The sequence below is a fragment of the Battus philenor genome, unplaced genomic scaffold (genome assembly GCF_028537555.1).
Source record: "Battus philenor isolate CCGP_79_NKW_IND1 unplaced genomic scaffold, ilBatPhil1.0.hap1 SCAF_14, whole genome shotgun sequence".
Taxonomy (NCBI): Eukaryota; Metazoa; Arthropoda; class Insecta; order Lepidoptera; family Papilionidae; genus Battus; species Battus philenor.
In genome coordinates this window covers 10,894,057-10,907,731 of record NW_027181676.1, presented here as the reverse complement: position 1 = coordinate 10,907,731, position 13,675 = coordinate 10,894,057, and the positions used below count along the sequence as shown (strand labels likewise).

General features: G+C 34.7%; 1 pseudogene; it reads left to right on the top strand.

Moving 5' to 3' along the window:
- The first annotated feature begins 11,377 nt into the window (after nucleotides 1–11,377).
- Nucleotides 11,378–11,474, top strand: LOC137918575 (U6 spliceosomal RNA; annotated as a pseudogene).
- The last annotated feature ends 2,201 nt before the right edge of the window (nucleotides 11,475–13,675 follow it).

Here is a 13,675-nt window from a genome sequence, read left to right as displayed (position 1 = left end):
CGAGCTACTTGTTAAAGGCAAAAATGTTTAGTAAACGTTGCACTTTTATCGTTGAGGTTAGTAATCGCTCACACCATTAAGATTTTTTTTTTGTCATTAGTGGAAACTATTAAGTTTTGAATGGGAGGATTGAACCTATTTGCAGTAGGATTATAAATTAACTTTTGATAATAGTAATTTATAATAAATTTTCACAGATATTACTTTAGTGAGAGAGTATACTGTTACTTATTTTTCCGATATTTTATAAGAGAATGTGAATTTTAGAACCACACTCATACTTGTATATCTTTTGACTTTACTGTGCAATTACTAAAAAATGCTATACAAAAATCAATCGTTTCAGAAATTTGAAATAGCGTAATGATAACATAGCAAAAAAAAAACAGTTTTCAAATTATTGTTTACTGTCTGTTCTTGCAGACTTTATGTTACCAGAAGATATTAACGTGTGGCATCATATGGAAATAATACATATTTCACTGTTATCACTTTATACAGGCTGATTGTATTTATATACAATATATGTGTCGAAATATTCAAGCTTTTTGATGACAAATAAGTTAAATATTGACCCATTTAAGGCCTTCATATTTATAACCAACTATTATGTATAATGTTTAGTATATACATACATTTGTTTTATTAAATATATGTTTTTAATAACAATATTTTTATTATTAAATATTACCTTTAAATTCGTAGTTAAAAAAGAAAAGTTATCATTTTATATTGTACATATATATTGTGGTTACAATCAGAATATTAAGTATGGACGCACTCACAGTGCTATTTACATATTCTGTCAATGAATAAATTATTATTTCAATCAACTGTATTGTGCATTTGCGTTAATTTATACTTTAATGCCGGAGTATGTATGTACTGGTGTGAGACTATTTTGCATATGACTTCGTTATACGTGCTGTATTATTTACTCAGAAGTTCTAATTTCTCATATGAAAATTAAAAAGGTTTATTTTTTTTAAAGAACAATTATTATTAAACGTTTCGAAGATGAAGCGAAAGGGAACAGTTTGTAAACAATAGAGTTTTTCAATTTATTTAACACACTCACACAACATATTCCGTACACATTGTGATAATACACTATGCTCTGATTTTTCTTTCTCCTTCTCTTAAGTCTTCTTCCGTAATTTAAATTGAATTGATAATTATGAGTACATTGTAATTGGCATGATGTACACATCAATATTTATATTTATTTATTTAAAATACTTTTTACACATTTTATGTATAACAGCGAAGGTGGTGCAGATAAATTAATAAAGGTAGGTGAAACAAGTTAATATCATAAAACAAAAAATAAAATAAAACGTCAAATCAAATTGAACTGCAATGATGACAATGGTGATAATGAGGGTGATGAACTAAAATCATTTGTACACTTAATCAAAACTTAAATTAAATATCAGTACTTGAAAATACACCACAATGAAATATGATGTAAAAAGTAAAAATAAGTAAAAAGTTCCTTCTTCATGCCGCTATATGAGCATCGAGTCATTGCGTATGCTATGTATCTCCTGAAGATTATTACTGGACAACGTTGATTGCCCCGAGCTTTTGTGAGGCATCAGACTTAGTATACATACCGTTACCTTGCCTCCTTGTGTTAATACAACATAAAGATAATACAGTTCCCTTATACGAGCATACAGACTAGTCAATGATCTCGTGAGGTGTATTGGACTTAAACTTTTAATACTACTATTTCACACATAAGAAATAGATAAAAACATTCTTTTTACGTTTTATTTAAGCGAAAAATAGCTTATATTCATAGATTTAAATAATCATTCTAATCAAACAACTATTTTTATTCTAACAATACAGTTAATAAACTTTGTTTAATAATTTTGATTATTTGAAGCTCGACGTTGAAAGTTGAATTAAACTATTTAATAGTCGTCCCATATCTACGAGTATGTTCCTTTATATTGTATAATCTAACTTTAAATTTTTGTAATATTATATAATAATAAATAAAACAATCACTTTTTAAGTAACTATCATTAACGTTATTTGTAATTAATATTAAAATTATAGATAACTGTTAAGATTCAAATGTATGTCTTTAAAGTTTATATCACAAATTGCGGAATTTTTATTGTGCTATGCTTTAAGACAACCGTCTTTACAGATATTACGTAAAAAAGTGATTTATTTATATGCTTTTTAATTTACAAAGGGCGTCGAGTGTGCTAGTAGTATATATTTATCTCTTCCTTATAGCTCGATCTGCAGATAAACATACGCACTATACACATAGCATTTAATCGTGGGTAGGTAACATAATTAGTAGTCCTCCATGCTCACGATATGTATTTACTTGTATTAAGGGCACCGGGAGCTTGCAGAAGGAGGCTGCGGAGAGAGAGATAGGGAGAAAAAAAAAACATCCGAGTTCATCATCCGCAGTTGGAGATCTGAACGTTCGATTACGCTACGTGTTGGTATATCAACGCGCACTTCTCCAACCTCCATAATATGGTCGTATTAACCCGAATCCGTCACTTTCGGGTTGATACGCCGCCCTGCGTTGGCACGCGAACTAAATCTCGCGTATTTATGACGGGTGGGGGACTCCAGCTCTAGTCTAAGGAATTACGGCACTAGACCACCACCGTTGAAACTACGGTAGTATGCGAAAGCGTTCCCATAGTTTTATCAAAAGGCGACAAAGAAAACCGTGAGGTTTTAGCCAGTAGGATTCCGGCATAACCCTTTCGTTGCCCTCGCAGTGGAAGGGTATCCCCCAAAAAAGAGGGGGGGGGGGCACCGGGGTTCAAATAAAACTATAAAAATATAGAACAGTTTACTATGAGTCACAAAATTTTTAGAAAATATTGCACAAAGTTTACTAGAGAGTATATTAGCTATATCAATGTTTTTGTCTCTGTGAGAGTGTAAGTATATGTGCAAGATATACATTTCTAGGAGATTGTGATTCGTCTTAAGGCGACTCTGTGTATGATATACATATAGTTTTGTATACATATGTAATAGGTAGGACGTATATCTAGCAGGTCAATGGACTTATAATCATTTTAAGTAATTAAAATAATGATTTAAAAACAAATTAACATTATAAGCTTACAACAAAGACGGTCTCACTAAAAGCTTTGAGAAATGTTAATGTAATTAGGCGTCTAATACCTTTAGTTCCATTATTGATCCAGCATTTCTAATTAATGTTCGCTCCATCTTTTAAAATATGTACAGAACTACTAATTTAAATAAAAGAAATTTGTTTATAAATAAGTATTTGTTAATGTTGAAAATATCAGAAACAAAAAAGCGTAGATTTATGCGTTGATCTGGCTGAATCTTCACTATTAACATGAATATTTCTGAGACCGTACTCGTCGAGAGAACCGGAACAGAAGGAAGAACATATAAGAGATAAGATCATTGCATGATTGAGGTCACGACCATTGGGGAAATGACCCAAGGAGGTTGACAATATTATACAACCAAACATTTTTGTTGACTTTGTTTTGTTCTGAGGTACATTTACAAGTTCATAAATATTTAGTGAAATTAGGTTTCGATGTTTAAAGGCAATAAATTAATATCAGATCAAAACTTCGTTCAATGCGCGGACAAAGAAATTCTCTAATCCGGATTTATAGGTTCTCTACGATCGTCCCCTGCAAGCCAATCGGAAGACTTAAAGGATTTAGCAAAGTTCCGACGACTAATGTTCAAGAAGTTTCATACAATTCTGAGGACACTGTTGAGAATAACTCTATTAAAGTTATACCTATGTGTATATAACATCTAAAAATCGTTACGTGACTAATCAAAAATAATCAATTACAACCCATATTCATGTCTGGTATAATATATATATACTACTCTCATATATACTACTTATTTACTACCTGTGCTCATCAAAACCTTTTGAGCGTTTTTGGTTTCATGTGTTATATATATGGTATCGCTTCCAACAAGTCTTGTTGGAAACTTGTGTTCAGTTGTGGACCTGCTGCGAATGAAACGATGAAGATTTTTAATTAAGCTGCAACTGACGACTTCAATATTGCAATTTTTACATTATTTTAAACGCTAAAATAAAACAAAAAAAAAATAACGGAGTATCTAAACAGTGTAAATATTTATAACATAAACAGGCTGTACTACGACCAGGCGTTGAAACAGAGACAGTCGGCAAACTTAATTAATTTGTTTGTAGATCCTGCACTGTTAAGCGGTGACTCCGTCGTTACTGTTTTTGATAAGAAGAACACGAGACATACTCTAGCAAGCAGATTAGTCAAAAAAGGTTGTAAAATTGGATATTATCCGGTCAACCTTGGAAACATGCACTTTCCTTTTAAACATAAATTAATAAATTAAAATAGTTTATGCATAAGACTTTTTTGAAGATGCTTACTGCATGAATATTACATGAATGAACACAAAAGAACCCTTCAAGCGTATTGGTGGTGTCAATTCTTTGCTGAAGCGTAACAAAATTTATATGACTAGTATTTAAACCGGCTGTAACTAGAAATGGAAAGGATTGGATCGTTTGTATAAAGACAACACCAGAATTAATAAAATAAAGATCAACGCTCAGTGATCTGGTTTAAAAATTCGCCAATCCCTGATAAAAATCAAGAAGGTTTTATTGCATTTTTGATGTAATTGAAAGCGAATATTCCGCTTTGAGCTGCTCTTTTAGTTCAATCACTCAACTCGGACATGTTTCGTCAAAACAGACCAGATTGAAGCAAGTAATTGACGAAAAGCATCGCGATTTGTTCGATAAAAGGGTGGTTGCTATCTTCATTAAGAAAACACAAAGCTTAATACACTCTTAACGACATATCAATAGCTTCGAGTGCTTAGAAAGATTATTACTTTTTTTGTAATTCGTAAATTTTCGATATGATACCAAACTGGAATGCGGATCAGCTGGTTAATTTTCTGCTAGTACAAATGAACATATTTTGAGTTATGAACTTATTATATACTTAAAAACAAAAGCCGATCGGCATTCGTAGCATCTTATTTTTTTATTTAGTTCTTCGTATATATACAGAGAAAAACCACTCAAAACTTTTTACTTTATCTATGGTATAAAAGAGTGTTGAATGTTTTACATTGTTTACATTTTTTTATGAATCTAATGCGATGAAAAATTTCTTTGAATATTATCTGAATAAAAAGAATTTTATTATGAGATTTGTACCTCTATGTATGACTAAATTTATGATCTCATTTGTAGCGGGGTACATAACATTCAATATTTTCATTATATTACACTAAGATCAGAGAAATAGTCGGTTAAAATAACTGGAATGATTTCGATAAATATTTAAATAACTTTGATGCCAAATTTCCCTCAAAAATAATACGGATGAATCGTTACCACTGAGAGTAAAAACAGTGATGTTTATTTAGGACGTCACATCAGAAATGGTGGGTTTCGGGTATAACGAAAGGTTTTATAGGGTCCTGGCTTTTAAAACGATTTATAGCGCGATTAGGAATTTTACTAATTTAAAATTAATTGGCAATTATTTTGGGTTAAATGAAAGTAGAAAGTTTTGTATTATTAATAATTTTATTTTATACGATAAGCTTAGGCGGCATGGAGCTTATATGCTGTCTAAGCTTGCCGTGTACCCTAAATTTTACACTGACAGATTTACGCTTCCCAGTTATACGATTTGCTTTCACAAAACCCGGCATCACCTGGCTGTTTTAGACAAGTCGTACTTATTTGCCATTATATACTATACAATAACCCTGTAGGGTAGTAAAGAATTAAAAGCAAAAAAAACTAAATTTTTTTCTTTCAATAGTGGTTGAAAACAGTATTGAGTAAATATAGAAATCATACATGCGTTTGTAATATTTTATAAAAGGTCGTTTTATTTTTTTTAAATGGCAACACTACCCCGTCACTCTTTTGAGACAACTTCCGGTAAAAGAATTGAGAGTGGTGGGGTTGAAACAGCGTTTTGGTTATTGAGTCAGGAACTCAATTACTCGTTCGATAACCATCGAAGTGATAAGTTGTCTAGTGGAAATTATGCTAGTTGGCCCATAAGAGTATTAAAAGTGGAATAAAAATATTTACTGTGCTGTGAATTGAAGTTTTTCTTATACGTAAAACAAAAAACATATTTATTATAATAATAGTATTCTTTTAGATAACAACGATAGCTGTTCTATATTACAATACTCGTATTATTATCGTTATCATCATTAGCGCCATATGAAGCCCATTGCTAACTTTAGCTTAATAGAATCAAAATAGGACCGGTTGGCAAAGGTCTACCTCTAGCATCTTCCGACGATTTTAATAGTATGTCCACCAGGTGACTGGTCGTACAGCGTTACTTATTCTTACTTTTAAAATATATTTATTTAGACGTCACCTCACCAAAAAGACCCATCATTTTCTTAAGAGAATCACTTCTAGGTATTGCTATGAATATAATTTAAGAGTGCATCAAGGTAATGACGCCAAGAAAAAATAAAAGAAAAACGTATGTCACCTCCATTTCCATACTAACTATCACTAATCATATAATCTGTTTGGATTACTATAAGAAAGGGTATTTAGCAATTTTGTCTTACTTCATAGCATCCAAAAATGGCGTTTCAAATTTCTGTAACATTCCGCGCGATCCGTCACGGGCGTAACATTTTTGCGCCATTTCTGACACTAAAGTCTCATAATTTCTTTCGCACGACGGATATCATAAAGAGAGATATTCATCATTACAACCCTTCAGGGTAATTAACCTAATTTATCGCGGTATATATTAATTATGTTCCAAAAAGCTAACTGAATTACGTTATCAAAACCGTAATCTATTGAAATATGTATTTTAGACACAGATAACTAAAACCGTTTCAATTATCTGTTTATAATAATCACATATTGTTTTTAAAAAAGTTTATATTATTCCTGACGCACAATTCCAGAGGACACAGCGGTGACGTATTTTAGTCCTAACATATTCCAATTCTCAAGACCATTGTAATGTGTCAGTTCACGCTGAATATGTTTATATATGTTTGTAATGTTTTTAATTTCATTTAAATCATCTCAATCCCTTTTGTAAAATTTCCTTTTTGCTATATTTTTGTTAACATAGTTTTTTTTTAAATAACTACAATACAGTTTTCCATGATGATGGTGCTATCGGAAAGCTATGTTTTTCAGTTTTAAGAAAAAATAATCTGAATGCGTGCTTGTCCTGTGATTCAATTTGCTTACATAGGAGTATATTATAAAGTTAATATTCTCCATCTTATTTATTATCTCTCTTCTATATCATAGATTCATTTTATTATACGAGAAGGTACTAAGTTACTAAGGTTATGAAGTCGTGTAGCATATAATACCAGTAACAGGCATATCCAGACGTTATTTTTATTACATTTTACTAAAAATAAATAGTCAAATATACAATATAAAGAGTTAAATTGAAAAGAACTAAACAAACAAAAGAAAATTAAAAACCTCACGATGTTGACATAATAAACATCCTACGAAGAAAAATACTTTAACGTTACGTCTAAATTATTCATTCCAAAAACAAAGTCTAAAAAATAAAGTGTTTAATTATAAACCATTCTTTTTTATTTTAAACCGATAAGAAAATTTTCTATCGAAAATTGAGGAATGCCACTGTAATTTTTTTCTATTTCTAAATCGTTAATTACATAGTTTTTCTAAATTTATTCCAAACAAACACTTGTACTCGTATTTTGAAATTGCTGTGTGCCATAGAATATTAATTTAAGTAGAAATTTTTTAATAAAATTATTTTACAGTACGCCGTTTCGAACTTAAAATCTGATGAATCGTTTAATCGACTTATATTAGATTTAACGGTCAAGGCGCCTTCTGAATAAACTGAATCGCTGACACATCGAGTTTATTTGCGGTTGTTTAACTTAAAGTAACATTGACTACTGTTACGTAAGAAAAGAGAAGCATAGAAAATGTGCATTAAAAATTGGCACAGATGCATGAAAATTTGAATATTCGCTAAAGAAGTGTTGAGTGATGAGTTCTCACACTTTATTTTTGTTTATACTTCGTGTCCAAAAATCTTGTACAAGATCGCAATAGCTTTTTTTTTTTTTTTTTTTTTTTTTTTATTAATTCTAATTTGTATCGCTGGTGTTTTTTTTTTTACAGTATTTATCTTTCGCTTTAACTAAACGCAGACAGTTGGGAGAGGGTTGCCGCTATTTGATACGGATCTTTCTTCTCCCAGCTGCGAGGCACGACAGCGTTTTATATTATTATTACAATTTTTTTTTTTTTTACACAATTTTCACTTATAAATATAGGTAAATACAGCTAAAATTTATACATATTAACAATACAATTTGGAATACACAATTATATATTAGTTGCTACATTATTTTATTTAAGTCACTGCCCAAGCGCTAGAGACCGTTAAATGCCTTGAGATTTAGGACAATGTGCCGGGCCAACTCATCAAAAGATTCTGCTGTAGATTTTTTCTTGAGAAGGTCCGGTAAGCTGAACGGAGATATATTAAGGTTTTCACATAAGGTCACGTGGATATGTCTTTTGGATGCGAATCGGGAGCAGTGTCTGAGTAAGTGATCAAAAGTCTGTACTGTGGAGTCGTCACATGGGCAAGTCTCATTATCTATTATTTTAAAGCGGTGTAGGTACTGCTTGCAGTACCCGTGCCCGCTTAGTAGTTGTGTCAGATGGAAGGATGTCTTGATGAGTTTTCGCAGTTTGTTTATGTCGGTGAGTTTCGAAAGGAGTCCTATGGTATGTCGACCCTGTGCCGAGCTCTCGTATCTAGCCTGCCAAATGCGGTTGTGTTCCGCGCGGATTGCGCTCTTCACGAAACTCATTGGGAAGTAGACATAAGCCGGTGGAGAGTGCATTGCGGCAGCACTCTTTGCTGCCAAGTCGGCTTCCTCGTTACCGACGACGCCTGTGTGGCTTTTGACCCATGTAAAGTGTAATGTAGCTGGCGCGCGTGCGTGTATCTGATTGTGAATTTGTGTGACGATGGGGTGGGTGTTGCTTCTATTCTGCAGCGCGGCGATGGAAGATTGTGAGTCCGTGTGAATAATTGTGTATGTGTTCGGGTATGTTGAACAGGCCCACGAGCAGGCTTTCGAAATGGCGAGAAGCTCAGCTTGAAAGACCGAGCAAAACGAGTGAAGTTTGTATTTTTTGGAAGCAGTCTGGCGGCCTTCCATGAAAGCAACGAATGCCGCTCCTACGGAGGAGTCCTCCAGCTTGCTCCCATCAGTGTAAATATTCAAAGCATGGGGATAGGGTGCTGTGTAATTACGACCTCTAGAGGGGGAAAGGACAGAAATGGATACTCTGGTAGCGGGGTGCAATAATTTGTGTGGTGGTGTAGGGCGTTCTAGAGCTGTATCAGAAGGTAAAAGATGAGAGGCGCCGGTGAGTTTTGTGAGTTCCAGTGCCTGTACCTCCCGAACTTTGAGGTCGAGTGGGGTGAGTTCTGCAAGTGCTAGAGCGGCTGTGGTGGATATGGTCTTGAACGCCCGTGTGATCCTGATGGCAAAGCCTCGTTGCATACTTAACAACCGCCTTATTATCCCTTTTTTTAGAGCCGCTTGCCCCCATATACCAGCAGCATATGTCATAATTGGCTCAATGATACTGATGTAGATTGTCCGGATGTTCTCGGGATGTGCCCCCCATGTTGGTCTACAGAAAAGACTAAGTCTATTAAATATGCGCGAGGCTTTTTTGATAGTGTGCTGAACATGTTTATTAAAGAGTAATTTCTCGTCAATGATGACTCCCAGAAGTTTGAACTCGTGTATAAACGGAAGGCAGTATTGGCCCATTCTTATTGAGCATTTTTTGGCTGTGGGTGTGAATGCAATAACTTGTGTTTTTTCGGGGCCGAAGGTCAGTTTAACACTTTCACCCCACTCAATAATTTTACCAAGCGCGGAGTTGGTTAAATCTTGGAGATCTTCAGCGCGAATGTGGTGTGTAATGAGCAAGACGTCGTCGGCAAACGCTTGTTAATGGCACCCATCAGGCAGGTCTATTTCGAGAAGCTCGTCTAGGATAATGTTCCACATAATTGGGCCACATGCCGAACCCTGAACGCAGCCCTTAGTTAGCTTCTTAGTGACTCGTTCTCCGGCGTAATCTAAAACCACTTCTCTGTCTTGAACATAGTTTTCAAAAATTGAAAAAATGTTTCGAGGGCAACCGATCCGCCTGAGGCCCTCGAATAGAGCTGGCCACCAGGCGTTGTTAAATGCTGCCTTGATGTCAAGGGAGACGGCGATGACGGCCTCTCTAGCTCGTTTGGCCGAGCGAACGACATCGAGAGCCGAGGAGATCGCCATGGTTGTGTTGGTTTGCTCCTTGAAACCAAATTGGTGACCGTTGAGCTTGCCTGCGACCGTGGCTACAAAAGTCACCCTTTTGATCAGGAGCTTTTCTAACAGCTTCCCGAAAACAGAGATGAGGCCAATTGGTCTGTGAGAATCGAGGGTACTGTAATCAGATTTACCAGGCTTCGGTACGATCTTGACATATGCCTGCTTCCACTGTCGGGGAAAGTGATGCAATTTTAAACATCTATTTAATAAATCTGTTATTAGCTGTGGGTAAGCCTGTGTAAATTGTGTGCATATGTCTGAAGTGAGGCCATCCATACCTGGTGCCTTTTTTGCATTCATAAGTTTTAGTAGCTCCAGTACCTCTTCCACTGCGAAAGGAGGTTCGTCAGGGGCCTCAGAGGTATCCTGTCTGTGACGACGAAGATGCCTGTGTCGGGCTGAAAAGTCTGGAGAATCGTCGGGATAGAAATGATTTAAGAGAGCTGTAGCGCTTTGTTGCGCGTCATGTGTGTGCCCTGTGTCTATCTTTAAAGTGGTAGGAGGTTGTCGCCGAGTCGAGTGTTTGAGGAGGCGATTAGTCACTGACCATACATTCTCCTTATCTTGTCGGTTGCAGAATGTGCGGAAATCGGCCGTCGAAGTCTCTCTCAGCTTTCGAGCGTATTCAGTGCGCTTAAAGATTAGATCCTCGCATAATCGGTCGAATATCGTGTCTGAAGGCGCGTGGTGTCGTTTAGCGGCATGTAATCGGCGGTGTAGATGAACTACTTCAGATTTAAGTCGCTCCAGGTCTGTTGTCCACCAAGGAGGTTTGGAGCGCGTCCCAGCACCCCTGGATGGCATAGAAACTTTACACGCCGCGTGTATGGTGTCAGTGATTTGGTCTATAAAGACGTCTAAGTCGCCCGCGTTCAAATCGGCTATTTTTGTGTCTAGTAAGTTAGAGTTCGTCATGATAGTGTGGAGTTCAGTCTGTACTTGCCAGTTGTCAGTACTTGCTTCGGCAGTACATATACTAAAATTGGAACGATACAGAGAAGATTAGCATGGTCCCTGCGCAAGATCGCAATAGCTATTATATCATTATTGCAAGTCACGTTGGTTTGGAAACTCTGCTGACTCAATTCAATGACTTTAGGAATAACTTTAACGTTATTAATTTTGATGAATTAATATCGATAAATTTAATTAATTTATTTACACATTGTTTAATGGAAGATTTAATGACATTTATACATTCTTTACCATTCAATTAAAAGTGGTGCAGACATGACACATAGGCAGGTAATATGTGCCACGTGACTCTACAATGTATCGTAAACAGATTCTAAATAGGGCTTCATTCTTTGTTAACACCTTTCAAGACGATTACGCCGTATAAAATTGTAACTAATTATTTTTTTAATCTAATTTACAAATTGTTAAAAATGTGGCTTGGCTTTTCGACGCATATTGCAAGGCATAGCCCTCCCCAAAAAATATCTATACCATAATCGCCACGCTTAGCACGCAAGTTGGCGATCACAGTGTGATATTATGGTACGCAGAGGACGCTGCTGCTGATTATCTGAAACTTGTGTGTGCAGTGGCATCCCTGTATAATTATTGCATAAATTGTGAATTACATAAGATCCGGGAATCAAACTTACGACCTACGATCGCAAGTCTAATCATCTATCGCTGAGCTACCACTGCTCACGACGATGTAAAACATATGCATAGATAAAATGTAATTAATATAGTCAACTATAATCATGCTTTTAAAGTTGATTAGTGTCAGCGGCTCTTGGAAATACAATTTACTGTATAAAATTGCCTCCGCACCCAGTAGCGCCTAAGTAAGGTGTGTTCGTGTCAAAAAGAATGGCAAATACAAATTACGTTGCAGTATGGTCTGATCTGATATTCGTACCTATGACAATGTTTTTCGGCGGAATTTTTTTTAAAGTCGCTTTATATTTACCGTTAATTTATTACACTCTGGTTTACTATTTTTATGAGATTAGCATAGTGCCAGCAAAATTCAAGATTACAGAAGATCAAATTTGCCCATGTCACGAGGTATTTCCTATCATCTTGTACCATTTTTTTTAGAAATAGCACAGGTAAATGCTGGGGCCTTTAAGTACAGGAATTAACACAACTAACTAGCAAGCGCAGCGTAGGATATTTACCCGAAAGCTGGACAGGCTACAAGTTAAGTTTTGTCGCAGAGACATAGAATGTAGGTAGTTTTAAACCGGTTCATTTGAAACCTTATATGAGAGCCCCATTTTCAGCAATAAACATCTTACGACTGAAATGATGATGGTGGTTAAAATAACATAGCATATAAATATATTGAAGCAGTATATTATTTATATATACTAATAAAAAATGTTTAATAACGATAATAAGCGGTATTTTAAAAACCACAAGGTCTGTGCGTATTTTAGATTATGACACCATTAGGTCTCACAAACAAAAAAGGAACCGAATACGTGTCGTTCACTAATCCTGTGCTACTTCGTACGTTCGTCTATTATAATCTTTGTGAGACATATGTATCGTAATTGTAAAAACAATTGAAGGTCATTATCAAAGGTATTAAAAATAATTAAGTAACCTATTTATACCAAAACCAATTAATACTTGTATAAACTTAACATAAAAATTGTGTGACAACTTTTTCGTACTATTTTTAGTATTTTCGTACACGCAAACAGTTTATTTATTATAATTAAATAATGTTGGTTACTTACATTTCGTCCCTGTCGCAGACCTATTATAAATTACTTTTATAATACAAATTATAAATTAATAATTTTATTATGGGACTTAAAACAGAGAATACAGTTAGGATACACATAAGCTTACAAAAATAAATGATATTTTTAGTTATTTCCTGTTTTGAAAAATATTTTTATTTTAATGTATAATATACGTTATTTTATTTAAGTATGATATTCTCCGTTAAAATATTTATGACCAACTTTTAAAGTTATTTTTACTACATATATTTATTTTAATTACGTACATTAATTTATCTCTACACCATCCAAATTGTTATCGAGCATAAAAAGCCTTCAAATATCGAGTTCGCAATTATAAAAGGATTCGTACATGCTTGGCAGGCGGGTTGGCGATCGCGTAGTATTATGGTACGCAGAGAACGCGGCTGCCCTTCCTCTAGAAATTTGTTTATAAGCTGTGGCAATCTCAAATAAATAATGCACAAAGAGTGAATTATATATAAGACTGATTCCGGATATCAAACCCGTGACAAACTATCGTAAGTCTCAATTCTCTA